At 37.0% G+C, this 19,051-nt stretch overlaps 2 long non-coding RNA genes across 2 annotated transcripts in view; both read left to right on the top strand.

The window, feature by feature from the left end:
- Positions 1–19,051, top strand: part of LOC309508603 — a 321,712-nt gene that overhangs the window by 241,558 nt on the left and 61,103 nt on the right. The window lies entirely within an intron of this gene.
- The window catches only part of LOC309508629, a 25,184-nt gene continuing 6,133 nt past the window's right edge, over positions 1–19,051 (top strand). Inside the window, exon 1 of the long non-coding RNA XR_014209621.1 lies at positions 1–224. This is a non-coding gene — a long non-coding RNA (uncharacterized lncRNA). The remainder of the gene's footprint in view (positions 225–19,051) is intronic.

Genomic DNA, 19,051 nt, shown 5'->3' on the forward strand with positions numbered 1-19,051 from the left:
TAGGGGTGTAACCCCGGCATCCTGGCCAAATCTGCCCATTGGCCTCTGTCCATCATGGCCTCCTAATCATCCCCATATACTGATTGGCTTCATCACTGTCTCCTCTCCACCAGTAAGCTGGTGTGTGGTGAGCGTTCTGGCGCAATATGGCTGCCGTCGCATCATCCAGGTGGATGCTGCACATTGGTGGTGGTTGAGGAGATTCCCCCCTTCCATATCTAAAAGTGTTTTGAGTACCTAGAAAAGCGTTATATAAATGTAACGCATTATTATTATTATTATTACGCCGCCAATTCTCCTCTTCAGCACCCCTCCTCTCCAATTACACCCACTCCAGTCGGGAACCTTGCGAAGGGCGGCGAGTTAAGGGACGGGGTGGCGCTGATTACCAGGGAGAGGCAGTCGATCCGTCACACTACATAAAAATAACAGTAAAGCAAAATCATGTACCCCGGTTTCACAGACAATGCTTAAGCCTAGTCCCAGACTAAAAAAACATGTTTGAGTTGTTTTAACTGAAAGCAATTTGCACTGACATTAATGTCACTGCCATTGTTTTGTCTCAAGATTCACACCATTAATGTTTTTTTTTTCTTAGCCATGTTTATAAAAGCTACTTAAATGCCCTACTTGAACTAAGGCCTAATCCTGGCTGAATCAAAGCTCTGTCTGTAAAACCAGACCGTATTTTCTTATCATCTTGAGTAACTGGACCTCCATGTCTTTCCAAAATTAAAATGGGGATTGCTCAAATTAACCACTTCTGTGGCACTTTCTCCAAAACATCTGTCCTCAACACAGTAAGTGCACCTGGCAGCGGCAAATGAAACATGGAGGACAACAATTAAACTCTCTCACAAAGCTTTGGAAAGAATTGTTTGGTCTGAAAGAACGACTAGCTTACAAAAACACTGATGTATTGATTTAGTTCTTAAGAGTGTGTAGGAAATACAAAAAGGCCGAAACTAACACATCAAGACACACGTCTTGAAGCATTTTTACCCTTTTTTTGTTGTTGTTGTTGCATTTTTACATCGTAAAGCACTTAATACATTGCTGGTTGTATTCATCAGTGCACATAATAGTTAGTTAAATTGCTCTACATTTGAAATGACTTTTCTTTTAGCTGATGTCATGAATGCCACAAAGACAAATTGGTCAAGGTTAACTAATACACAAATGTTTTTTTATTTAGACATTGTTTTAAAGCTTTCACTCCATTCTGGAATTTAGCACCCACGTTTCATGAATAAATGATCAAAAACAAACTCAAGTCACCCTCATTTATAGGCTATAGCACTTGCCACTTTATACAATACAGATTATTTCAAAACAGCTTTACAGTGGTCAACACGATCAATAACAATATTGATGTTGCAAAATTTGTTATTTGACTTTGAGCACTTAATTAGTAGAAAAATTACCAGATATCAATATATCATTCAGTTTAGTATAAGAACAGCAAAATCCCAGATTTATGAGATCATAGCCAAGAGCATATTAACATATGACCACCCAGATGTAGACATTAATGATACAGCATCTTGGACCATGGCAATACATGAAGCCATCATAATATGAAATCACTTCCATCATATAAAAATCGTGTACTTTAAAGGCCTCATAATTTCTATCAGCTGTCTGTACAGCCTTACTAAACCGAGCAGCTGTTATAGAAACAGACAAAGTAAAAGGACAAACAGGTGACCAGCAGGTCTGTCCTAACATCTGGTATGACTGAGACACTCATCTGGACAAATCACACACACACACCTGATTTCTTCAGAGGAGGTACTATTCACTTGGATGCTCATATAATACAGTTTGTCTGGGTATTCAGAACAGCCTGTCCTTAGCTAGTTAACACAGATTGGAAAGACAAATGCTTTTAAAAAGTCAACATTTGACACAAACGAAAATAGATTCAGATCAATATTTGCTATTATTGCAATAATTTGTTCATTAAAACACTTAAAAATCTATTTGTCTGCTTGTGTAAATAAATTAAAAACTCATCAGTTATGTCACCTGGAAAGGAAAGTTGTCTCAGAGGAGACCAGGAATGTATTAAAGTCCCCCTGTGGTGAAAATCAAGCTTTTAATGTTGTTTTATGTCTATGTGGTGTTTTTAATATGCTTTGAGACAAACCATGTGCAAATTCATGTCAGCACCATTACTGAGTATTTTCTCCTTAAAGGACAAGTTTGGTATTTTAAACTTAAAGCCCTGTTTACAGATCGTATCTGATGAAATAGAACGGTTAAGATTAAAATTTGGACACATGCTGCTGTCCCGAGAATTTTAGGTTTATTTCGCTCCCCCCGTATTCAATGAAATGCCCGTGGTTTGCTTGCAATTGGCAAAGGTGCATTATCGCCACCAACTGGGCTGGAGTGTCTATTATTCAAGCTCTCAACGGAAAAATCACGGGTGTGACGCGTTTGGCAAAATAGGTCCACAAAAGCGAAATAAACCTAAAATTCTCGGGACAGGAGCATGTGTCCAAATTTTAATCTTAACCGTTCTATTTCATCAGATACGATCTGTAAACAGGGCTTTAAGTGTAAAATACCGAACTTGTCCTTTAAAACTGCAGTGAACCAAAGACAGTCTCAAATACGCCGTTTGAAATCACTGGTGTTTCTAATGTCACAAACTACTTTGTAACCAATCACGTCAATGTGTGATCGTCAATGAGTGGATCTCTGAGCTGGTGTGAGTGAGTGGAGGCGGGGTTAATTTGCATATTCATAGAACCGCTTATACTAAATGAGGCAAGGGTGTTGAGTTACATTCAAGCTATTTTAAGGCATGAAGAAGATTTTTTCAAGAAAAAAAAAGTTTACGTATGTAATTTTTGGGGATCAAAGAAGAGTTTTAAGGGATAAAATTATTGACCACAGGGACTTTAAGAAAGTACATCGTGAAATGTGTTTCCATTTTAGATATGAAAAGAGAAATACAATTCCTGTGATACACAGAAAAATCCCTGAATCTCCAGCATTTGTCATAATAATTGATCTAACGGGAACCTCAGGGAGTTATTAACCCTGATGTAGTCCTCAAGTTGCTTACCACCGTGAGGCGTTCCTCATATCCGCTTGAAGTCTCATAAATATGTGTGATCCATTACCTTCTGCTCTGTGTGCACAAGAAAGAACTTTAAATGTCACAAAAGTCTTTGCGATCAAACCCAAAAGTTGCTGAGGCCACCGGATCAAAGGATAAAAGAGGAATATATATATATTTCAAAACCTTGCTGCTACGAGCCTCACATAATTAATCCAGAGGTCATTCTGAATGCTGACTTAAGCTTTCGTCCCCTTATTAAAAATGCATCTTCTTTTTAAGTGCACATATTTTCGCTCAGCATGATGGAGGTTAATCTCACTATTTGTCAAAAGCAGATTACCATTCCACATATCCAGTGCATTTAGAGCTTGTTCTGACTCAATTCGCATGGGCTCCTGCAGAAGTGCAATGCAAGATGTAAATAAGGTCTTCTATATTTAATCACACCGATTATTAACAAGAAATGTACAGTAAAGAGAAAGCGTGAGCTTAGAATTATAAGGTTCTATCTCCGTTTTGGGTAGTTCTGAGATATTGAGCATCAAAGTTTTTACATCCCAGCTGGCAATGGAGAGATGGAACCTTTTTATTTTATTAATAACTACTAACAAAATATTTTTTTACAAAAATAACACCACACAGGCATTAATAAACACCTAATGGATCAGATTTAGTCAAAAACTCAATTTCGACCAAAAGTGGAGATAGAACCTTATAATTCTAAGCTCACGAAAGCATGAATCTTCCTGTGCTCTTACTACTTTTAAGTTCATCCAGGTAATATTATGGACTGCCCTTTTCAGTAAATTATGGATAAGTAGTCTTTTGAAGTAAATTTGGTTGGACCAAGAAACTACCTTAATGTGGTTCTTACGTAAAAAAAAAACTTATCCCAAACCTGTCTTGTCAAGTCGATACTTGTTTAATTCCTCAAAGGTTTTCATTCACATCAGATATGAGTAATACATATTTGAGTTATGAGCAGCCCTTCTCATCTCATCAATGCATCGGTACAAACAATGATTAAGAAAGAAAAAGAAAAGAAAAATATTAATAGCAGAAATCAACCAATATGACATAAATGGAGGAAGTCACAAAAAAGGTATTATCTGAGACAGGAATTATTGTGCATGAGATAAAGACCAGACACATCATAATTCAGGAACTGTCCCATATGTCCTGGTGCATCAGTCTCTTTATAAGTGATAGCACATAATCCCCATAGCATGAGTAGATGAGTGAGGAATGGTCACTCGCTCATATCCATAAACAAAAACCCTTTAACAAAAGAAAACACAAACATTGATATTCTTAACACTCACTCACACACACACACACACACACACACACACACACACACACACACACACACACACACACACACACACACACACACACACAAAAACACACACACACAAAAACACTCACAACCATGTCAATGACAATCTCAAGGTGTGTCAACCATTGCCATTTTGGAAACCAAAGTTTCTCAATAAGGATTCATTCCCAGGGGAGTGAAAGAACACAAAGCAATACCACAAGCATTTCTCAATACCAAGTAAGCAAAGTTCGGACTTGCGTCCTTGGTAGTTTGGACTTGGCAAGTTCGACTCAGGAGTACGAATTCCTGAGGACGGGAGGATGACAGTCCAGTAATTCTGCAAAAAGGAAAACAGCAGCTTACTTGATAACATCATTCACCTCACCTTGGCTACTCTGGTTATCCTCACCGTATATTGACAAAAAAAACTAAATATGATATATAAAACATCACCCTCTCCTTTTCTGTTTTATTTTAAAAATCTCAAACATATTAACCCTTAAACGCATTCCTCGGATCTTCAGTGACCCTGGATGTCAGTTAGACATCAACCTTCTTAGTATTCCTCAGTCAGTTTATTCTTAACAATATAACAAGGGGAAAAAATATGTAAAAGATTGCCTGTTTTCCCATTCATTTTATGTAAAAATTGTATAGGGTCACAAAAGACCCGAGGTGTGTAACAGTGTAAGTATATTTTTTCTGCACAACAATAATTGAATCTTTGATGACTGAATAAGTGCAATTCACTTTTATTCCACAAGGTGGCAATGTCTGATACACAATGATAAAATGACGTTTCACTCTTAGGGCCCTATCATACACCCGGCGCAATGTGGTGCGACACAAGTGTTTTTTGCTAATTTCAGCCTGATGCAGTTATAATTTTCACGTCCTGCGCCACGTTGTTTAAATTTGCAAATGCATTTGCGCTCATGGGCGTGCTGGTCTGAAAACGAGGTGTGTTCAGGCGCATTGTTGGTCCGTTGCTATTTTGAGGAAACTGAAATAGACTGCGCCATTGACCAACAAAAACCTGGTTTAAAGTCAATGGCACAATATATTTTTTTGTTATTTAAAGAGCGCAACGCGCGTACACTTTATCCCGTAGATTGTCTGCTTGCGGCTTGCGAGCTTCAACCTCGCGCATGAGCAGGTCCGTTTCCTCGCTAGAGAAGCATTCAGTTTTTCCGCTTGCAAATTCCACCATGTAAATAGCGATTCCGCCATGGCGCGAGCGCAACTGGCTTTTGAAGGGAATGGGAGATGAGACTCTGGTTTATTGCACATTACGCCTCATTAAGAGAATAGGGACAACCCTTTTAGACCATTCCTGTCTAACAATCTTAAAATAACACTGGCCAATTGGAACTACGGCGGTTAGCACATATACAATGACACATGTAGATGTGGTGCGTAATTTCTGTCTTTGACTAAAACAGATAGAAATTGGTCAACTACAGCTGTCAGACAAGAAACATACTTTTTTTGTAACAGAACATTTTATTGTGTTACATTTTTATGCTACATATGCAAGAAACTCGGTATGCAGAAAACATCAGCGTAAAGTCGAAGCAACACATGGAGGACACAAACAAAACCAGGCTGACCTTTGACCTCTTTTCACTAAGTTTATAAAAGGCAAATAAGTTTTAAACACAACTTTGCATCTCAACAAAGAGAGACAGACGGGCATCTGAACCGCTGCCACATTCTCTTGGAGAGATACCGTAGTAATCCATTACATGGTCTGTTAGGCCATTACATCAAACAAGCGTGCTGTCTAACCGCTAAATGTGAGGCCACAAATTATCATGAGTTGTTAAAGCAGTAAAATGAAAATGAATATCCGATCCATCCTCATTGGAAGGTGCGGTTATATTTCGGCAAAAGTAATGGGGAATTGACAAACACCCCTCTCTCGAATCATCAATCTCTCTATTGTGATGTCAGGCCCGCTTTGTCTTTCAAGGACAAAAGGGTACATCCGACAGTAGCGCTGATGAGCAGAAACATTTCTCTCCGAAAAATATCATCCGTCATGAAGATGGTAATGATTTTTTTTGGAGTCGTGCTTACAAGCAGAATCGATGGATTTAACTGAGGGGGAGGTTTATGGCTGACGTGAGAGTCGTGCATCAGCTTTCACTATTATCATTCATTCAGCAGACACTTTTCCATCTGAAGCAACTTAAAGTACATGTTAACTATAGAAACAATCTGCTTGGAGCAACCCGGAGTTAAAGGGATCGTTCACACCAAAATGGAAATAAACTGAACTTGAAATTATCTGTATGACTTTCTTTCAGTATAAAAAAACACAAAAGAAGATTAGAATTATTATTAAGAGGTTATGGGAATAAGCCAATGATGGTAAATTAAAATAAGGGTTATGGTATTAGCCAATTACCAATACTACTATTGTCATACACAAGTATTTTGGACATTTATCATCTTAACCCTTAAATGCATGAATGTTTCGCCAATCATTATTACATTTGGGTCTTTAGCGACCCGGATCTATATCTATCATGAATGGATCTCTACCAGTCGCGATAGTATAAAAATCTCCGGATATTAGAGAAACAATTACAGAAGTATAAAATAAAGCACATTTTGATCCCTTTTGGAGCTTGGAAGGGTTCAGTTTGAGCAGATGTTTTATACCATCATCACTGTCCTCGTCAGAGCTCCTTTCCCAGTACATTCAGCATCTGGCTCATATTCGCCATCTCTTACATATTCTCAAAACTATCATTTTTAACATCTTCAAAATCAATATTTTGATTGCTGACAGCTTCTTTACCAGATCCTCCATCAGACAGTGAGACTAATATTTGATAGCGTTCAGTACTTGCTCTGCAGTGAATCGCTGAGCCATTTCAAGGTTTGCTGATGATGCTTTTTTTTTTTTCGGAAACTATGAATTAAATATAATTTGTATGAAAAAATGAATGGGGAAAATAGGTATTCTTTTATAATTTTTTTCTTGTTATATTGTTAAAAATGAATTGATTGAGGAATACTAAGAAGGTGGATGTCAAACTGAATAAGGAGGAGGGTAGTGATGTCCCAGGTCACTAAAGACCTGAGGTATGCGTTTGAGGGTTAATACCAAGGTATTATTTGAAGTCAAGTCACCTTTATTTACATAGCGCTTTTTACAATACAGATTGTTTCAAAGCAGCTTTACAATGATAACAGGAATATAATGCAACAAAGTTTGTTTCTAGAAGAAAATAGTGTCATAGTCCAGCTTAAGTGGATCAGTGATGGTTCATTTTTGTTGTAAAAAAGTTATTAATTTAGTTCATTTATATATAGCCGCTCTGGAGAAAACCGTGATGTCATTGTCCAGCTCAGTTCAGTTCTCATTAAATGGTGTCAATGCAGGCAGAACAATAATATTGTTGAATATTAAATGTCCCCAACTAAGCAAGCCAAAAGCCAAAGGCGAAAAAGGCGACAGTGGCAAGGAACCAAAACTCCATCAGGTGGCAGAATGGAGAAAAAAATCTTAGGAGAAACCAGACTCCTCTGGCCAACGAACAAACAGTGTATAATTATGATTCAGGCAGCATTACAGGTCAGAAGTCAGATGGATTGGAACATTCAGAATATTTATCCAGTTCCATCTGGCTGAAGGTCGGAGTCATCATGCCGGTATTGAGACGAGATCAGTGCCGATGGCTGTCGTGTCGATGAGGTTTTCGATGAGAGTCTAGTTGACACAATCTCTGCTGACACTTCAGGGACGCATTGTGGTCGTGTCTAGGCGCAGGTTCACCATCTGATCTGTATACGGCCCGGATCTGGCTGACTACATCATGCATTGTGGTCGTGTCAAGGCGCAGGTCCTCCATCTGATCTGGATACGGCCCGGAACCGGCTGATTACAATAAACCTTGAAATAAACAGAAAGACTAATATTAGTGTAGATGCCATCTGGGTCGTCGCTAGTGAGGTGAAAGGTGGTGACAATTATAGGCGGAGGCCCCACAAAATCCAGCAGTTATACTAATATAGGCCCCTGTTGTATGAATAATTCTAATATATTAGTTGTATGCCTGAGATTTAAATGAAAACCACAAAAACATGCAATTTGGTTAAATATTTTTTCCAAATAATTATCTTACCTCCCTATAAATGGTTTAGTCTGATCTTAAGTATTTATTAATTATTCAGTCAGTGACAAACATCAGATGGACCCAATCAAATTGTAAGTTGATTTATGAATTATAACTGACTATGGGGAAAAAAACATTATTTTGCTGTTACTTTTTAAAAATTGGTTTTATTATTATTGAACAGATAATTTTTATTAGTTGTAATTTTAATATACATTGAACTTTTAAAATAAAGGTTTTACAACAACATCACCTTCTTCTGTTATATGTGGGCCTCCATGCTCATATATTGTACAGTAGATGATATTGGTGAAGGGTGGTGGGGGCCCACATCAATATTTTTTCAGGGGGCCCCGAATCCTTTAGCTACGGCCCTGGATGCCATTCTTCTTATGATGTAGCGAGAACGTCAGGTGTTATAGGAAGTGTTCCCAGTTCCGGTTGACCTAGTTTATGCAGCCTAATAATCATTTAACTGATTTGAATAATAGAATGTATAATGTTCTATGTGTATGCCAGGTTAAAGAGATGTGTGTTTAGTCTAGATTTAAACTGTCAAGGTGTGTCTGCTTCTCGAACAATGCTAGGAAGACTATTCCAAAGTTTAGGTGCTGAATATGAAAAGGATCTACCGCCAGCAGTTGATTTTTATATTCTAGGTTTTATCAACTAGACAGAATTTTGAGATCGCAATAGATGTGAAGGACTATAATGCGTTAAGAGCTCGCTCAAGTACTGGGGAGCTAAACCATTTAGTGCTTTGTAAGTAATCAGCAATATTTAAAAATGTATACAATGTTTAATAGGGAGCCAATGCAGAGTTGACAGAACCGGGCTAATATGGTCATACTTACTGGTTCTAGTAAGAACTCGAGCTGCTGCTGGACTTTGTTTATTATGCGTGCAGGGTAACCACCCAGTAGAGCATTACAATAGCCTTGAGGTCATGAACGCATTAACTAACTTTTCCGCATTTTTCATGGAAAGCATATGTCGTAATTTAGATATATTTTTAAGATCGAAGAATGCGGTTTTACAGTTGCTAGAAACATGGATTTTAAATGAAAGATTGTTATCAAAGAGCACACCCAGGTTCCTAACCACGACTAAGACTTGACAGAGCAGCCATCAATTGTTAAACAGTATTCTAGGTTAGTACGTGCAGAGGTTTTTTGCCCAATTATTAGAAACTCTGTTTTTTCAGAATTAAGTAGTAGAAAATTACTAGTCATCCAAATTTGTATATCACCTATGCATTCCGTTAATTTTGTGAATTGGTAAGTTTTGTCGGGTTGTGAAGAAATATAGAGCTATAGAGAGAGTATCATCAGCATAAAACTAATCCCATGATTTCTAATGATTTCTAATCTCCTAAGGGTAGCATGTAAAGGGTGAAAAGAAACAGTCCTAGTACTGAGCCTTGTGGTACTCCATACTGAACTTGTGATCGATATGACATCTCTTCATTTACTGCCACAAACTGATAACGGTCAGATAAGTATGATTTATGCAAATGAAATTCCACTAATGCCAGCATAATTTTCGAGTCTATTCAAAAGAATAATCAACATTGGAAGTATGCTACCGTTCGAAATGTTTGGGATTGGTGAGATTTTTTTTACGTTTTTGAAAGCAGGATATAGTTAACTAAAACTATTTTCATTTAGTTTAATTTTATATACTGTTACTGAAAGTAAAACTGAATTAAAAAAAATTGTATAAACTCTATAGACATAAACAACATAAAAAACAATAACTAATAAAAATGACAAAAAAATATTCAAATGAAAATACAATAACAACTATATATATATAAAAAATAATGTCTGATAATAAAAACACTGTTTGAAAGAAGCCTCCTATGCTGTATTTATTTATTTATAAAAAATACAGTAAAAACAGTAATATTGTCAAATATTATTACAATTTAAAATAACGTTTCTATGTGAAATAACTATTTCTTATTATCAATGTTGATAACAGTTGAGCTGCTTGATATTGTTGTGGAAATGTGATGGTTGCCATTTTTCAGGATAGTAAAAATTGTTCAAAAGAATAGCATCATTTAAAATATAAATGATAAATATCTTTATCACTTTTGATCAATTTAAGAAAAACAAATCTTACTGACTACAAACGTTTTGAACAGTAGTGCATTTTGGAGTACCATGTTAGCACCATGGTATACCATCATTGTACACCATCATCATCTGTGATCATATTGATGCTGCTATACACCTTTGTGTTCCTCCAGGAAAAAGGGTCTGAATTTCTCCACACTACAAGACAGAAAAGTCCAAAATCAAGCAAATAAATGAGCAAAATTAAGATTTCATGAATGTTGCATTTAAGTAAAGTCGGAATGATTGTATTTACAAGATAAGCACAAATTAACGAGACAAAAAAATACCTAATTAGCACTGGATTTTCTTTAAGCACTGAACATGATGAATTCAAGAGTTATGGAGAAAGCAAATTAGTATTGATCAAAAGTTTTAAACTGTGAATGTTGTACTCATTTTAGGCACTTTTAATGAAGAATTAGTGATGAAGCTTGCAAGAAAACACTACTCATTTTGCCAGTTGATGAGGAGGCACTGTACAACCGAACAACATTTGTTATCATTCTCTGTGGCACTATGAGAACGATAAAATACACAGATAAAGCTTCAATTACAAATCTAGTGTGCATCCTTCGCTCTTCATTTTATTGCTAAAAATCTTCCAAGATTGGTCAGTAAGTGATAGAGAGAAAGAAATATGAAGCTGCGTCTTATTCTGACCAAAAACCCCTCATAATTAACTTCCCAATAGGACCTGAATGCAGCAAAAGGCAATGCCACCAAAAAAAGAGAAGAGGAAGTAGAAGTGACCTTTCTCATGAGTTAAACATCAACTATGTTGATAGCCTAATCATTGAAAGGTTTGGTTGAAAGACAGAATTCTGAAAGCTCACTTGTTAAGTTGCAAAGTGCATATGACAAAGGAGTTGCACTGTTTTCTGTTTTTTTTCTCATCCAATCATCTCACCATCACTGTTCCTAAAAATAAATAAAAAAAACCCTCAAACTCTTATTTCACAAAGTTCTCATTTTGTGTGATAAATTCAGATGCTGAACACACGAAAAGCAACACGAGGAATGTTAAAAACGTCTATGTTATGGCTTCTGGTGTGAAGAAAATGAGCCACGGCACACAGATTCCATTATTCATCTACCCACTGGCCATATACTTATTCAAGGTTCCGAACAACTGTCCCGTACACGCTAGTCATCCATTCCAATCAGTGTGCTATAATGCAGTCGCTGGGGTGTGCAGAAAAGGCAGTGGACGGCATCTCAACTCTTCTGGGTGAACATCGTACACTCAAACCTTACAATGTTAATGTTAAAGCAATGGTTCATCAAAATTCACTAATTTACTCAATTGTGTTCTTTGGAACACTGAAGAAGATATTTTAAATCAAACTAGTTCTTTTACATCCAATTGGAACTGGAGCTTTAGATGCTATATTTCAAGTCTTTTTAAGTTGTATAACTTTGTGCAACAAATAGACACAACTTTAAGCTTTAATTCAGTGATAAACTTCCATTCTGTTAACTGCAATCGGGTCATTGAATCATTTGAGTTCTAAAACCAAATCATAAAAATAAAAAAAATCATGAACAGTCAGTTTCAGAGACCAAATTATGTATACACCATGCAAACGTTAAGATCTAATGTTTAATTGTAATTGTTATATCTATTTTTAAAGAAATTACTAGTTTTATCCAACAGTGATGCATTAAATTGATCAAACGTGACAGTAAAGACCTTTATAATGTTAGCAAAGATTCCTATTTCAAATAAATATTGTTCTTTGGGAACTTTCTATTCATCAAAGGATGAACCTCGTTCAACACTGATAATAAGAAATGTTTCCAAAGACTATAGGTATTTGGAAGGGACTTTGATGTTTTTTGAGCATCATAGAATGAATTCTGAAGGATTATGTGACACTGAAGACTGGAGTAATGATGCAGAAAATTCAGCTTTGCTGAATAAATTACAATTGAAAATATATTACTAGAAAACAGTTATTTTAAATTTTAATAATATTTCACAATAATACTGTTTTTACTGTATTTTTGTTTAAATTAATGGCCTTGGTGAGCATAAGAGACTTCTTTCAAAAACATTAAGCATCTAACCGACCCCAAACATTTGAACATATTAGTATGGACTACTTTTATCGCCCTTTATGCTGCTTCATTTCTTTTTCTTTTTTTGTATTATTTTGCTTCAGTTGTTTTCTTTCATTATATTGAAATACAGAAAAAAGAAAATCACAGGGGCTAGAATGACATGAATGATTATGTTTAATCATTTTTGGTTGAGAAACTCCTTTAATAGTTCAAACTTTGAGCATTTTGTTATTTTTATGCCCTAATGGGTCTGAAATGTAGTTAAGAAACTTTGAAAATCTAGAAATACAGATGGGCAATGTGTTTTCAGGGATCATAATAATGTAGTTTGACATACAGTAAAGTCAACAAACACTTGCAGCGGGAAAATGTGTGTGTTTGTGTAAAAAACAAAACTGACTAGGCCTACATTTTGCAGCCACTGTCTTGACGTGTGCTTGGCCGCAAGCGTCGCTGTCGCAGCCGCGTCTGTGTGAGAGAAAAAGTCAGTGAATTTGAATATTGATGAGGAGAAGTGGCTTTTCTCTTATGCAGATTCACTGCGCCGCCATCCACGCCTGGGACGCTCCAGTAAACATAATTTAATTTGAGCATCAGGATAATCCAGACAGGAGGAATGTTTCAAATAGCTTGTTAGTCATGCTTCGTTCACACTGCAGTGCGTCCCCTCTTTCAGAAGCACGCATTCACAAAATCTACACTTTATCACCCTCTAATTGTCCCCTCAGTGTTCTGTGAAGTTTTCAATTGCAGGACAAACTGAACCCTGTGCAATCTTCATCCTCTATGGCTTTTAAAATACTAGAGTACAGGATATTGGCCTCATTGATTTATAATAATAAAAAATACAACTGTTAATAGTAGATTGAATGTGGAAAATGTGAGTGGTGCTTACATGTACTAAACCTGGCATCATGATGATGAAGGTATAGGCCTTACAAAATGCACAGCTAATTACGAAACAAAACAAAAACATAAAATAAAACAACAAAAATATATAATAAAACAAATTGTACTGACATAAAATAACAAAACAAATAACATAAGCAAAGCAAATAAAAAAATTAATAACATAAAACAACAAATAATAAAAAACAAAATAAATAAAAGATATAAATAAATAAATAAAAATACAACAAAAACTAAAAGAAACCAAGCAAAAACTAAAATAAAACAACTAATAAATGAAACATAAAATATATTAAATAAATAAATATAAGTTAAAATAAAAGCAAAAGCAAAAAAAATAAAATAATAAATAAAACAACTACAATACAAATAAATATCAATTTAACTAAATTATTTATTATGCATAGAAGAAAGAATATAGGCCAACGGTCAAGTTTAGCTGTCACTGTGCTATAATATAATGCTGCAGAATTTTGCAATTGGCCAATCAGAATAGTACAATTTTCTACAGTCCATGCTGTCTTTGAAAAGAAAAAGCCCCAAAAAACCCAAAGCGTTGAGCAAAAATCTTTTTGCCTCATGGAATGACTGTGTAGTCTGAGATAACTTGCATTATTAAACCCAGCGTGAGTGTTTGTGTGTATTCGTGGAGTTGAACAGAAGTTCATTACGCCGTAGAATATGTATTGTTTCCTTTGGAGGAAGGCAACATGCGTTTCAGCATCACAGGGAGGAAGTGAACACACAAACACACAGCAAACTTTGATAAAACAAGAGCAGCTACTAATGAAGCTTTTATCATTCCCAGATTCTTTTTCAATGCCCCGGTGAATTTGTTTGCGATTGTCTTTGATGAGCGTGAGCGTTCAGCACAGACACATAGACATACACGCAGACAGACAGGCAGACTTTCATTTACACAAACGCAAACTGTTCCGTGTCTTTCTGAGACACCCGGACGGAGATAAAAGCGAGCTGTTTTGATTTTCTCTTTGATGAGTCTTGGACAGAGACAAGCACATTATGTTAAGATGCCAAATAACACTGGTGAAACAGATGAAGCCTCTTCAAACACCTCCTGCTGGTTATATCTTCCAGAAAATGAGGGCGAGAGAGACGAGAGGGCCATAGGGCAGAGAGGGACCGCAGGACATAGGCAGAATGAGAGATGAGAGGCGTTTATGTCTGTGAGGAGAGCCATCGATGTGACTCTCGCCACCAGTCCATCTCAGAGCCTTTTCCACCAACAGGGTGTCGGAAAAATCCCCGCCACACTGTGGGCCCTTAAACCTGCTGGTCATCAACGCTATGATTAACGGTATAATAATTGTATTCAGAACAAGAACTATTTAGTCTAGCAAAACAAAATTCCCATTATAATCAAGAAAGATGTCACAATGGAAATGTCCACTGTGGTGAAGCAACACACAATAAGATGGAGAACACAGCTTCAATTTTTTTCATCTAAATTAAAACATATTATTAATTTGAATGATTTCTGAAGGATCATGTGACACTGAAGCCTGATGATGCTGATCAATTCAGTAATGGTGCTGAAAATTCAGCTTTGTATCACAGGAATAAATTACAGTTTAAAATATATTAAAATAGAAAACTATTTTAATTTTGATCAAATAAATGCAGCCTTTGTGAGCATCGGAGCAGTCTGTCATATCTTTATATAGGTTTGAAAAACATTACAGTGAGTAAATAATGATCATTTTCCTTTTGACATCAACCATTCCTGTAGAAGAATCAGCTATATTGAAAAACAGTGCGAGAAAAGAATTCAAAAGGGGACTTGGAGACAAAAGATTAAGATAAAGGAGGAATTTATGTGTGTTTGGAAGAGAAGGTGAGATTGGATTTGCGTCTAAGAAGAAGCAACACCCAGTGTGTGTGTGTGTGTGTGTGTGCGTGCGTGCGTGCGTGTGTGTGTGTGCGTGTGTGTGCGTGTGTGTGCGTGTGTGTGTGTGAGAGAGAGAGAGAGAGAGAGAGAGAGAGAGAGAGAGAGAGAGAGAGAGAGAGAGAGAGAGAGAGAGAGAGAGAGACTGGCCTCGAAAACCATAGGCAAAAGACAAGTCCAAACAAATATTTTCACACTCACTGTCGGATCTACTGCTATACCTGTTCTTCTTCCTACAACCCACTGTTAACTGTGTCTCAACAATAAAAGCGATTTAACCAACAACAAACAACTTTGTTCCATCAGTGTGAGAGCAAAATGAAAGATGAAGATGCTGTCAGACACTGACACACACAGACACAAACAAATGTTCAGAGAAACGAAGAAAGACACAAACACAGTTCTGTTCAGATGATATGATGTTGACTTCTTGCTAATGGCCAAACACACAGACACTATCCCCTGGTTTCACAGACAAGGCTTAAGCCTGATCCCAGACTAAAATGCATGTTTGAGCCGTTTTAAGGGAAAGCAAATTGTACTGACATATCTTAAAATATATCAGTGTCATTGTTTTGTCTCAAGATGCACACCAACAATGTTTATAAAAGCTACTTGAATGTCCTTATTGACCTACAGCCTCAACCTGTCAGTGAAACTGGGCTATAAAGTGTGTGTGTGTGTGTGTGTGTGTGTGTGTGTGTGTGTGTGTGTGTGTGTGTGTGTGTGTGTGTGTGTGTGTGTGTGTGTGTGTGTGTGTGTGTGTGTGTGTGTGTGTGTGTGTGTGTGTGTGTGTGTGTGTGTGTGTGTGTGTGTTCTAAAAGTTCAGAAATGTTCACTCTTTTAAATTAAATTAACCACATTCTCATTACAGGTAGCTATTCTCAATTAATATGAGATCATACAAAAACATGCATACTAATTAAAATAAATACCTAAATGCCATTTAAAATGTGACATTGCATAACATTTTACCTGTATCAACGACCTCCGACCTTTCGTGCCTGTAGTGTCTGCCTCTCATCCAGCGGCGTGGTTAAAACCTGTGCTGCCATGACAACAGGTATATTGGCTGACCTTTTGACTTGCGTCCTCCAGCCATCCCGTCACTGCAGAGCCCGAAACCCCACAAATGACCTTAAAGGAGAAGCAAGACAAGAGCATCATGGATCCTTCAGTGTTTCAGTCAAGGATTCAATAAGTGTTAGACAGAAATAAGAGTCTAGAGAACCATCAAGTTACAGTCCTCTGTTTTCTCTCATATTCCCAGAGGAAAATGAAATGATTTATTTTGTATCAACTTTATATTTAATTTTCCTTCTAAAATAGCTACATTAGGAGAAACAGGTACAAATAAGAATTGTGTCATACAACGAGGGAACTATAGCATCTCAGATCGTTTAATATTGGATTAATTTAAATGGGAATTATTTGAGTTCATAGTGAGATCTTTGCATTTTGACTACAGGACAGGGTTATTTTTATTTATTAAAACTAAAGCCATAAAAAGATCAAATAAAATATACATAAAAGTAGCCTATGGATGATAGGCTACTCAAATATCATTGCTGTGGACGTTTGTGTCATGGCAAATCGGAGCACAATTTGAGATCTCTTCTGAACCTCTAAGGGTGTTGTGAGATTAGTAGGATATTTGTATTTTGCTTAGACAGACTTAAATAAAATCTTATATAGGCTAGTTGATCTCTCTTTAATCTCATATGTGCCAAGAATAAGTGATCTACAGAAATCTCATTTACCATTTTTCAGCTTTTGATTTTTGAGTAGCATTTTATTTAAAAAGTTACCATGATGCTTAAACACTCTGAATCATTATGTAAACATTTAATCCAAGGAAATGCGGTACAATTCACTCAATCATCACAAAGGTTTGATCATGTAAACAAGAGCGGAATATGATGCGCAGCTCCACACTGCCCCCTCCTGTCTGAACACAGAACTGTACAGGACGCAAGTGACACGAGCACGGAGAAGAGTGTGCTGTGGAAGGAGAGTTTCATGAAATCATTCCTGAATCTTTGAGAGGATTTTTAACTACATGCTTAATGCATAGCCTAACTTGTTCCAGCTGAAAATGCGCTAAATAACTCCACCGGAAACAGGGTAAGAGATCGAGCTCCACCATCACACCCACATCGTAAAACATTCAGATCAAGTGTTGATTGTGTTAAAAATAAAAACTTGACAGGAAATTATCTTGAGCACAGCCCAAACCTTTCCTCTAACGTGTCATTTTCACCGTTGGTTTAAAACTTTGCTCCTTCTCAGTTCTCACGCTTCTGTTTGACGCCCCGCCTCCTCCTCTCCATCACCTCTTCGTCACCTCAGTCGCGTTCCCTCTGTCAGCATCTCTCGGTTCTGTAATCTTTCTCGTTGTTTTTCCCTCCTTCTCACTTTGCCTTTGGAGAAAATGAGCAGATGTTTCCCACGTCTTTATTAACTTTCTATAATTAAAAGATACATACATAGGCCTACAGACATAGCCTATATACAGTGGCGGCTGGTCAATTACTTCCTCTAAGTTGTGTAATTTTCTTTCTCTTTTCTTCCTTTAATGAGCTATCTGCTATTATATTTAGGCAATATTGTGATTAAACTTTACCGCATGTAAACAACACGTGTTAAAGTACATTGAGTTTCACAAGTTCACACTTATAAATAAGTCAGATAGTCAATGGTATGCATATTTGGCGTGCTGTTCGAGGAGAGGGCTCCAGGCTCAGTACCCAGGTAGCCAAAACTGTTCGGCCCGATAATGGCCCAGATCCGGCTGGCCAGAAGAAATAACTCACGGTTGCGGTTGCCAAACTCGGGATGGACACGGGATGAGTGACGCCCCAGAATCGGCCCAAATAAACTGGCCCAAGTCCGGCTGACGAAACTGCCGGCATCAGTGACGGGTATGTTTAGGGATCAGTGTTTGGTGTAGGCAATCAGTACAATGATTGACATGACCAACGAAATCTTTAGAATTAGCTGCAGGGCGGGATTTCCACTGAACTGGTTTGGGGGAAAAAATCATGCAAATTGAACACTTACTCGGTAATGGCCTGAATCTGGGTACTAAAACGGAGCTAACACTGCCGGCATTGGGCCACAATCATTCCAACAAAAAATGTACATTTAGCCAGCCCGGTACTGGTCCGAGACTGGGTACTGAAACTGAGCCGACGCTGGGCCACAATGACGCCAGCAAAAATGGTACTCTTAGTCATGTTTGCTAAATTAGAAAATATACTTGCAATTACACTTACACAGAGTTAAAAACATTTTTGTGTGTTCAGTACAACTTCTAAAATATGTGTATTAAAGACTACTATAAAACCAGAGCTTGACCACAAAATGATAATTACCATTAAATCCTTAAGATGGCATCTACTTCCAACTTTAAAAATATAATATTAATTTTACAGTGTCCTTGTAAGCCACAAAAAATGTCAACTATAGGGTTTTATGTCAAATTAACCCCACCTTCTACCCCGAAACATCCATATTTGCTCCTTTTCCCCC

The sequence above is a fragment of the Leuciscus leuciscus genome (assembly GCF_965113295.1).
Source record: "Leuciscus leuciscus genome assembly, chromosome: 10".
Classification (NCBI taxonomy): Eukaryota; Metazoa; Chordata; class Actinopteri; order Cypriniformes; family Leuciscidae; genus Leuciscus; species Leuciscus leuciscus.